At 43.6% G+C, this 10,393-nt stretch overlaps 1 protein-coding gene and 1 long non-coding RNA gene across 2 annotated transcripts in view; both read left to right on the forward strand.

Annotated features, from left to right (window-relative positions):
• Window positions 1-10,393, forward strand: part of UNK (unkempt family zinc finger) — a 53,381-nt gene that overhangs the window by 10,824 nt on the left and 32,164 nt on the right. The window lies entirely within an intron of this gene.
• Window positions 287-3,393, forward strand: LOC105515416. The gene is made up of 3 exons (XR_001002327.1): window positions 287-1,222; window positions 1,517-1,685; window positions 2,643-3,393. It is a non-coding gene; the product is annotated as an uncharacterized LOC105515416 (long non-coding RNA).

A 10,393-nucleotide genomic window follows, 5' to 3' on the forward strand; every position in this document is an offset into this window, starting at 1 on the left:
CAAAAATTAGCCGGGCGTGGTGGTGCATGCCTGTAATCCCACCTACTCGGGAGGCTGAGACAGGAGAATCGCTTGGACCCAGGAGGTGGAGGTTGCAGAGGTTGCACTGAGCCGAGATCACACTACTACACTCCAGCCTGGGCAACAGAGCGAGACTCTCGCTTAAAAAAAATAATAAAATAAAAATAAATAAATAAATATTAAACTCTCCGAGTTTCTGACCTCATTGTTTTCACTCCATGAGAGGAAGTATACCTCAAGGACCAATCATGTCTTCATGCCTTCAACTGCAGTGACTGCAGTTGATTCTCAGACTTCTTAATGCTCTCATGTTAAAGGAAAATGAAATTCTAATTTAGTGAAGGTTTGCAGGAGTTTTCTGGCCACTTGGTGATTTCTTATAGGTAGAGAATAAATACTTTATAGCCTCATCTATCTAGGCATCATTTCAATTTAGGACTGGTTTCCTGGGCATTGAATTAAACAAAGATAATGTAGCAATACTTCCATAGGTCTCTTTTCAGTTTATGTATTATATAAATGTCATTAACTTCACTTGATTGCATCTGATTGTATTTTGGAAAATCCTGGACATGAACATGTATTTAAGTCGTTATTGCAAATTACAATAAAATTGTACAAGGGTTAGTAGAGTACTACTTGTTGCACAACAGAAGTCATTGGAAGCGTTACTAAGCAACCTCAGCGAGAGCGAGTTACATTACCAAGAAACACTTCTGGATCTTATTTACTTGTTTATCAAGTAGAACCGATTTTTTGCGGGACAGAAATTAGGAGCTCATTGTAGCCTTCATTTAATCCCACAAAATCCCTGTTAACAAGTGTTAAGTGCCCTTGCTAAGGGTAGATTCTTAAGCTTGACACCTAGTTGATATTTGCTGTTATCTAAATTATTAAAGTCAAGATTTGCTTAATGGTTAAGTTTTTTTGTTTTAATCCAGCTATGTTAGATACTAAAGAAGGCTTCCCCACAACCCATATGCATCTGCTTTGACTGGTGGTTTCTATCATCCTACAAAGACTGTGACTTATTGGTGAGGGCAGCTGGACAACTCTGAGAGCAACTTAGAGAAATCCATCTTGGGCACACTCTATAAAGGAGCTCCTTCTCTGCAAATAGCACCCCAGATAAGTGCACAAAAGCAAGATACCCTCGTGGACCTACACGTCCTCCCGCTTTTCAACACCCTGATGCCTGAAGGTGAGGTCTCTTTCCTGTGTGTCTTAGAAGCCATGAGCACGCTTAGGTAACTAGAGCCCTGCCACAACCTGAGCAGCACAGCACACATCTCTGCAGGCTTTCCTTCCAGACCTTTGCCTAAAGGTAATTTTTCTCATTAGGAGAGACTCCAGGTCAAGAGTGATGACAGTAAGGTTGCATTTAAAGCTGCATTACATTAAATAGTGGACTGGTCTAGTGATTATTTTCCCACACTGGGCAATATTTGCTTAATGATTAAGTTTTTTGTTTTTGTTTTTGTTTTTTTTAATCCAGCTATGGTTGATACTAAAGGAGGTTTTCCCACTATCCGTATGCATCTTCTATGTTTTGAAATTGCACCTATGGACAGTTATGGCTAATCCTAGTAGATTGTCTTCCCTTCTTTTAACATCTTGGATGAATTTGGGTCACAATAATTGTTATGTGAAGATGGATGTTGAATGTAAGTTTCTCTGCCATTCTTAGCCAATCTATAAAAATTACATTAGCCTAATTGCTAACAATGCCGAGAGTTTAGGTTTAGTATTCCTCTGGACAGTGTAGCTTCTGTTTTCTTACCGTATGGATACTCTGTAGATTCGCCCCAGCCAGTCATGTTAAAATACCTGCATAGGCAATAAATCTGTGGAGAAAGTGCATGGGGTAATAGGTACAGGGTGATTTTGGGGGTGATGGAAATGTTCTGGAATTAGATATGGTGAAGATTACATAACATGGGTGAATACACTAAAAACCACTGAAATGTACACTTACAATTGGTGAGTCTGTGTGCTCTCTGAATTATGTATCAAATTTTTAAAAAGTTAATTAAAAAATCAGTGTATATGAGTCCCTCCTACAATAGAGAGGGCTTCAAGTGCATGGCCTATTGCCAAGGCTCAGCAGCAATAATACGGGAAAGCCTGTGGTTTGCACAGAACTCCTTGGTGCCCTCTCTCTGGCTCTCTCAGAGGCTTAGGCCCTGTGTATCTATTCTAGTTGAATGCCCCCGTGTTGTACGTCTGTGGAGATGTTTTGAGATAAGAGCTACGTATTCAGAAAACAAGTTGGAGACTCCTAGGTGTTGGTAATTATACTTTATCTCCTCTCCAACTTGATAGCCGTTCCAGGGAACAAGCAGATTTTTACCAATGCCTTCATCAAATGAATCACGTCTACTTCCTGGGGTGGGTGGGTGGTGGAAGAGAAGTTTGCTCTTACTAAAATGTAATAGAGTCCATTCTTCCGGTATTGTGAGTGTTGTAAGGTTTACCTGGGCATTTCTTTAAGGACAGGCCATGTGTTTTAGGGATTTAAAATGATGTCAGTGGCTATACTATATTAGTTCAAGTAATCACAACAAACTTTTTATTATTTCTCTATAAAATCCCTCAACTTTCACCCCTTTTTTCTTTGCCAGTGTGTAGAATTTGACAGCAGTATCAAGAGCTGAGGAGAAGGAGAAGATGGAAAGGAGTCTAGCAACTTAAAAATCTCACAGCATTCTCTGTGAGGTGACCTTTTTTCCTGTTGGTGGCTCAATTTCTTTAGGACATAAAGAAGATACTGAGGCCTGTGACAGCCTGTGACAGTATCATCAAGTTGTAACTGAACTTATTGAACTGTTTCTTCCCCTTTCTTATTCTTTATTCACAGTTTACTTTTCATGTGCATGAGTTGACTCATTTGTTTCCTGTTAGCATTTGAAACACCATATAGCCACCATAAGTCCTGACAAAATGACTTCTAATGAGGAGGGGAAAGTCCATGTCCCACCTTCCTATGAAATTTTGGCCTATTCGCAAATCTACCTCCACATAAAAGAAGTAGTTATGTTCTGTAAAGAAGAGGTTGATAAAAACCTTTAGCATGGTGTTTTGTGACTTAGAAGTTTTAAGTAGTCGTTCTTATATCTAAGCATTTATTAATTTTGGTAAGAACATTACTATACGTTTCTGATGTCACTTCTACTGTTAAGAGGTGCCAGGCATCTGGCGGCCTGCCCCTTCAGGATTTGTGTGAATCAGACCATCTAAATATAGTATAAATTAGAGACCAGTACTTGTATTTCCTGATTAAAAACAAACTAACCTCTCTTTCACTATTGAAGTAAGAGTACTTTACAATGAATACAAAAAATGTATATTAAATATCCAGTAGAGCATGCTAAAGTGAACATTTCTGTTTTTATTTCATCAACTTATTTTATGGTATTGTAGTTATGGCCTGTCCGAAACTCTCCGACATGTTCTAAACAGCTTTCAGAGAGTCACTGATGCTTATTTGCTACTACTCTTGTTTTTCCTTTAGCTCAGTTAAGAAATGCTTAGTTAGCCGGGCATGGTGGCTCACGCCTGTAATCCCAGCGTTTTGGGAGGCTGAGGTGGGTGGATCACCTGAGGTCAGGAGTTCGAGACCAGCCTGGCCAACATAGTGAAACCCTGCCTCTACTAAAAATACAGAAAACTAGCTGGGCGTGGTGACAGGCACCTGTAATCCCAGCTACTAGGGAGACTGAGGCAGGAGAACCACTAGGACCCTGGAGGTGGAGGTTGCAGTGAGCCGAGATCACGCCATTGCACTCCAACCTGGGCACAAGAGCGAAACTCCGTCTCAAAAAAAAAAAGAAAAAAAAGAAAAGAAAAGAAGCATTTCTTAACAGTCAGCATGGTAGTTAGGAGTACTGACTCCAGGGTCACACCACCTGGATTTGAGGCCCAGCTCTGTCAGTTACTAGCTGTGAGATCTTGGGCAAGTGACTTACCTCTTTGTGTATCTGTTTCCTGAGAATAGGAATATTTCCTGTCTCATGGGGTTGTTATAAGGGTGAAATGAATGAGTTCATATATGTAAAGTGCTTAAAACAGTGCTTGACACTTAGCACAGTGTAGGTACTGTTCGCCATTATTTGAACTGGGCTGTAGTCACTGCTTTCAGTTGCATTGCTCCTTGCTTCAACAGCCCTGATTGAATGCCTTCTTTAGTTGCATCCACACTAAAATCGATTTTTCAGTTCCTAAGGCACGCACGGAGGAGCAGCATCTTCAGAGAACAGTTCTCTCTTCCACATCCACTTGAATTCTTATTTCATTTTCCAGTCTTTGTAGCGCCTCCATCATACTGTTTGTATCTTATATGATGGATGTATGTTCTAAACTGACCCACTCAGTTCAGGGCCAAATACTTTGTTGTACAGAAAACAATGTACAAAGAACATGTTAGTTTAAACATATTACTAAAGTCAGAAAACTGGAGGTTTTTCAGGCTAGCTTTTTCAGGCTAGCTATGTACAGAAAAACTTTGTGGGTTTTTTTTTCTGTTTTATTTTGTTTTTTTGTTTGTTTGTTTTTGAGACAGGGTCTCACTCTATTGCCTAGGCTGGAGTACAGTGGCATGATCTCAGCTCACTGCAACCTCCGCCTCCTGGGTTCAAGCGATTATAGTGTGTCAGCCTCCTGAGTAGCTGGGATTACAGGTACATGCCACCACACCCGGCTAATTTTTGTATTTTTAGTAGAGATGGGGTTTCACCTTGTTGGCCAGGCTAGTCTCACACTCCTGACCTCAAGTGATCTACCTGTCTTGGCCTCTCAAAGTGCTGAGATTACAGGTGTGAGCCACCATGCCCGGCCAGAAAAACTTTATGAATTAAAGTCAAGGTATTATATGATTTGGGGGAGAATGAACGGGGCTTTTGTGTACTCTTGAATATTCTCTAAAATCAGTGATGTGAGTGACCCTTACATGAACCTTCCTCAATTTCACCAGCTCTAGGCCCCATAGGGCAAGGGGACAATTATAGAAGAAGGGACCATGGACACACAGGACTAATTGCACACCCTTCCTGGCTCTTGTTAGTTCTTGGGGCAAGACAGCTCACAGGTATCAGAATGTTCCAGTGAGCCCCAGTGAAAAGTGGGCTGAAATAATTGCCAGTGATTGGCTCCCCCACTGTAAAACACTGACTTGCTTGAGTGCCCGTAGCACTTGAACTGTGGGTTGCTGTGTGTGTGTGTGCACATGCGTGTGTGCACAGGTGCAATAGGGAGTTTCATTGCATCTAGGAGCTTCATAGTGGCCATAAGATCATATTGTATTTACTCTGACTAAAGGCCAGTGTGGGATCAAAGGCTAAGGTTCAGACACACTTAGAAATTCACTAGACACTTACTTTATTTGCCTGGATAATACTCCCTGAGCTTGCTTTTTCTGTCAGAGAGAATATTCTAAATCAGGATCACTTTAGAAGATTTGGAAGCCACATCTCTGTAGCTGTGTAGTATGTCAGATCCATCCAAATATTTACCTACCACCAATTATAGCTTTATTTTCCCTTATTTTTTTTTTTCTTTATTTTCCCTTATTTTTTAAAGCTTTTTTTTGGAGCAGGGGAGATACGGTCTTACTCTGTCACCCAGGCTAGAGTGCAGTGATGTAATCATAGCTCACTGCAGCCTTGAACTCCTGGGCTCAAATGATCTTCTTACTGCAGCCTCCTGAGTAGCTGGGACTACAGGCCTGTACCACCACACCTGACTGATTTTTTATTTTTAGATTTGTTTCGTGAAGTCAGGGTCTTACTATGTTGCCAGGCTGGTCTGGAACTTCTGACCTCAAGCAGTCCTCCGTCCTCTGCTCCCCAAAGTGCTGGGCCTGAGACATCACACCCAGCCTAAACTAAAAGCCGTTTTTAGTAACTCCCACCAATGTGGTTATTGTTAGAAAGTTGTATGGTTTCTGGGTCATGTTTGGTGTCAGAATGTGTACGTATATCCTTATAAATATCGAATGTAGAACTGATAGTAGTTTACCTTTCAGATTTGCAAAAATAAGGAAAGATTTTTAGCAGCTTGTAAGAAACATATACATACTTGGATGAATAATTAGCATTTTAATTTACAGCTCATATGCTCTTTGAGGGTAAAATATACCTTATTCTCAAACTTAAAGAACCTTGGATAAGCCATGAATTATGGCCTCAGTGACTACATTTCTTTTTAGGAGTTATATGTGGGGGCAGGAAAGAAGTAGGTACATGGAAGTGTTAACATGGAAAACAGGAGATTACAGAGAAGCATTATTTGAGCCTTTGGATACTACAAATAATCTTCAACAGTGACTGGGGGTTTTTGGCTTTTTGTTTTTCCTTTTGTGCTAATTGCAGAATCCTGTCATATTGTGGTTAGATTTCAATAAAGAATGTTTAAGATCAGGATTTTGTCTTGCATTTAAAAAAGACCCTATATTCAAGTTAAAGCTTGTATATACTTGTTTTTTGTTTTTGTTTTTGAGACAGAGTTTTGCTCTGTCCCCCAGGCTGGAATGGCCAGGAGAGCAGCAGGAGCTGCAGGAACAGGTGCTTCCTCACTGGCCACTCCATCTTGAAAACTCATGGCCCATGTCCCGAGGCTGAGTGGCATCCAGAGTGAGTTATTCTACCGGCTCAATCTCTTGTCCCTTTTGTTGGGCTTACATCTTGCTGTTCACTGTTCTGGGATTCACCAAGTCCTGAGCAAATCTGGTGTTGCAGCGCCACCTCTTTCTGTTGGCTTGTCTTTTTTTTTTTTTTTTTAAGATGGAGTCTTGCTCCGTTGCCCAGGCTGGAGTACAGTGGCGCAGTCTTGGCTCACTGCACGCTCCGCCTCCCGGGTTCATGCCATTCTCCTGCCTCAGCCTCCTGAGTACCTGGGACTACAGGTGCCCACCACCATGCCTGGCTAATTTTTGTATTTTTAGTAGAGGCAGGGTTTCACCTCGTTAGCCAGGATGGTCTCAAGCTCCTGACCTCGTGATCCACCCGCCTCGGCCTCCCAAAGTGCTGGGATTACAGGCGTGAGCCACCGCGCCCGGCCCTGTTGGCTCGTCTTAGTTGTCTGGAGTTCATCATTGTCTTGCCTATATGTCTCTGTACTCAAATCTGTAGGTTTATCCAAATCAGATTATAAACAAACATAAAACATACAGGGTGGTCATTCATGCAGACATGCACTCCACAAAAAGATTGACCACAGCTCTTTTTTTTTTTTTTTTTTTTTTAAGACAGAGTCTTGCTCTTGTCACCCAGGCTGGAGTGCAATAGGGGGATCTCAGCTCACTGCAATCTGGGCCTCCTGGGTTCAAGTGACTCTCCCGCCTCAGCCTCCCGAGTAGCTGGGATTACAGGTGCATGCTACCACACTCGGCTAATTTTTGTATTTTTTAGTAGAGGCGGGATTTTGCCATGTTGGCCAGGCTGGTCTCGAACTGACCTCAGGTGATCCCCGCCACCTCAGCCTCTCAAAGTGTTGGGATTGCAGACAGGAGCCACCACTCCTGGCCTAATTTTTGTATTTTTAATAGAGATGGAGTTTTGCCCTGTTGGCCAGACTGGTCTTGAACTCCTGATCTCAGGTGATCTGTCCACCTTGGCCTCCCAGAGTGCTGGGATTACGGGCATGTGGCACTACACCAAACCACGGTTAGTTTTTGTATTTTTAGTAGAGATGGGGTTTTGCCATGTTGACCAGGTTGATCTCAAACTCCTGGCCTCAGGTGATCCACCTGCCTTGGCCTCTGAAAGTGCTGGGATTACAGGCATGAGCCACCATGTCTGACTGGTACCCAGCTTTTGCCAGTAGTCATCATGATACCCATTGGTTGTTGGAGGAAATAGAAACAGGAATTAATCTGTCGTGGCTGTGCATGGTGGCTCATGCCTGTAATCCCAGCACTTTGAGAGGCTCAAGAGGATTGCTTGAGGTCAGGAGTTTGAGACCAGCCTGGGCAACGTCATCTCTATAAAAAAATATAAAAATTAGCTGGGTGGGGTGGCAGGTGCCTATATTCCCAGCTATTCGAGAGGCTGAGGTGGTAAGATTGCTTGAGCCTGGGAGGCTGCAGTGACCTGTAATTGCACCACTGCACTCCAGCCTGGGTGACAGAATGAGACTCTTTTTTTCAAAAACTAGATCTGTAATGGTCTCTGCACATTCCCAGCACCAGTGACAAAAGAGGAGCCAAGTGCCAGCAGCCGACCCCGTGTGTGAGGCGGAAGATCTCAACGTTAGTGTTCAGGTGAGGAACAAAGCTGAGCAGACATGATGTGGAATAGAGAGCTTGCTGAGTTAATTGCCAGGAGAAGTATCTAAGTCAGAGGTTGGAGCTGCTTCTCTGTGTTTTATTGGGTTCGTGCAGAGCTGCTTTATACCAGGCTTGTACCACTTGGTATGCTTTTTGCTTTTCTTTTCACTTCCACACCTCTCAGACCCCTGCTGTGGGTCAGCTCTGCGCAGGGGTACAAAGATGATAGATGTGGCAGTGTATAAAACAGTCAGAATCCACTGTGGTGGCTGTACCGCAGTATTCACATAGTGTAGTAGGAACATGGAAGAGGGGGCAGGCAGGGTCAGGGAACCCTCAGGGTGATCTAGACCCAGGGGACAACATGATCACAAGTATGGAGATGTAAGGGTGTGATGCGATGGGGCATATCAACTGTTCAGAGCAGAGGTCACCTGTAATCCCAGCACTTAGGGAGCAGAGGCCAGAGGATAGCTTGAGCCCAGGAGTTCGAGACCTGCTCGGGTAATATAGTGAGACTCCTTTCTCCACAAAGAGGGGAAAAGGAGACAAAAATACCGAAGTGTAGAGCAGAGGTCGGGAAACCGGCTTGCATACCACATCCAGCCTGCTGCCTGCTTTTTTATGGCCCACAAGCTAAGAATTGTTTTCACTTTCTTTTGAGACAGGTCTCAGTCTATCCTCCTGGCTGGAGCACAGTAGGACAGTCTTGGCTCACTGCAACCTTGACCTCCCAGGCTCAAAGAATCCTCCTGCCTCAGCCTTCTAACTAGCTGGGACTATAGGTGTGCACCACCACACCTGGCTAATTTTTGTACTTTTCTGGTAGAGATAGGGTTTTGCCACATTGCCCAGGCTGATTTCCTAACTCCTGAGCTCAAGCAATCCACCGCCTTGGCCTCCCAGAGTGCTGGGATTACAGGCATGAGCCACTGTGCCCTCCCTTCACATTTTTTCAATGGCTGAAAAAAATGACATTTCGTGATGTGACGATTACATGAATTTCAAAGAGTCCCTAAATAAAGCCTCCTTTGGGCCGGGCGCGGTGGCTCAAGCCTGTAATCCCAGCACTTTGGGAGGCCGAGTTGGGTGGATCACGAGGTCAGGAGATCGAGACCATCCTGACTAATAAAGTGAAACCCTGTCTCTACCAAAATTAGCTGGGCGCAGTGGCAGGTGACTGTAATCCCAGCTACTTGGGAGACTGAGGCAGGAGAATGGCATGAACCCAGGAGGTGGAGCTTGCAGTGAGCAGAGATCGCACCACTGCACTCCAGCCTAGGCGACAGAGTGAGATTCTGTCTCAAAAATGTAAAAAAAAATAAATAAAATAAAGCTTCCTTTGAACCTGCGCTCATTCGTTTCTCTATTGTCCTGGCTGCTTGTGCCCTTGAATGGCAGAGTCGAGTGGTTGCAACAGGAGACTGACTATATGTGATGCTCATTGCTTCACATTGCTGCACGTGTCAGCATACCACATTTTTTTTTTTTTTTGAGACGGAGCCTTGCTCTGTTGCTCAGGCTGGAGTGCAGTGGCACGATCTGGGCTTATTTCAAGTTCCGCCTCCCGGGTTCATGTCATTCTGCTTCAGCCTCCCGAGTAGCTGGGACTATAGGCGCCCGCCACCACGCCCGGCTAATTTTTTGTATTTTTAGTAGAGACGGGGTTTCACTGTGTTAGCCAGAATGGTCTTGATCTCCTAACCTCATGATCCACCCACCTCGACCTCCCAAAGTGCTGGGATTCCAGGCATGAGCCCCTGTGCCTGGCCAGCATACCACATTTTATACATTCTTCATCACCATTGCATACCTCTTATGTCAAAAGAAGAGAGGAAGAGAAAAGTGCACTTCAGATATTATACTTTTAAGGCTCGGTGGCATGTGGATTATTTTGTTAACACATTCGGTGGCAAAGCATCTAATAATAAAGATAGCTGTGACTGTGCATGGTGACTTATGCTTGTAATCCCAGCACTTTGGGGGGCCGAGGCAGGAGTGCAACTTGAGCCCAGGAGTTGAGGTTGCAATGAGCTGTGATTACACTACTGCACTCCAGCCTGGTGATAGAGAAAGAAAAAGAAAGGAATACTCATTTTAAAAAATTTTTTT

The sequence above is a fragment of the Colobus angolensis genome, unplaced genomic scaffold (assembly GCF_000951035.1).
Source record: "Colobus angolensis palliatus isolate OR3802 unplaced genomic scaffold, Cang.pa_1.0 Scaffold1, whole genome shotgun sequence".
In the NCBI taxonomy this organism is placed as follows: domain Eukaryota; kingdom Metazoa; phylum Chordata; class Mammalia; order Primates; family Cercopithecidae; genus Colobus; species Colobus angolensis.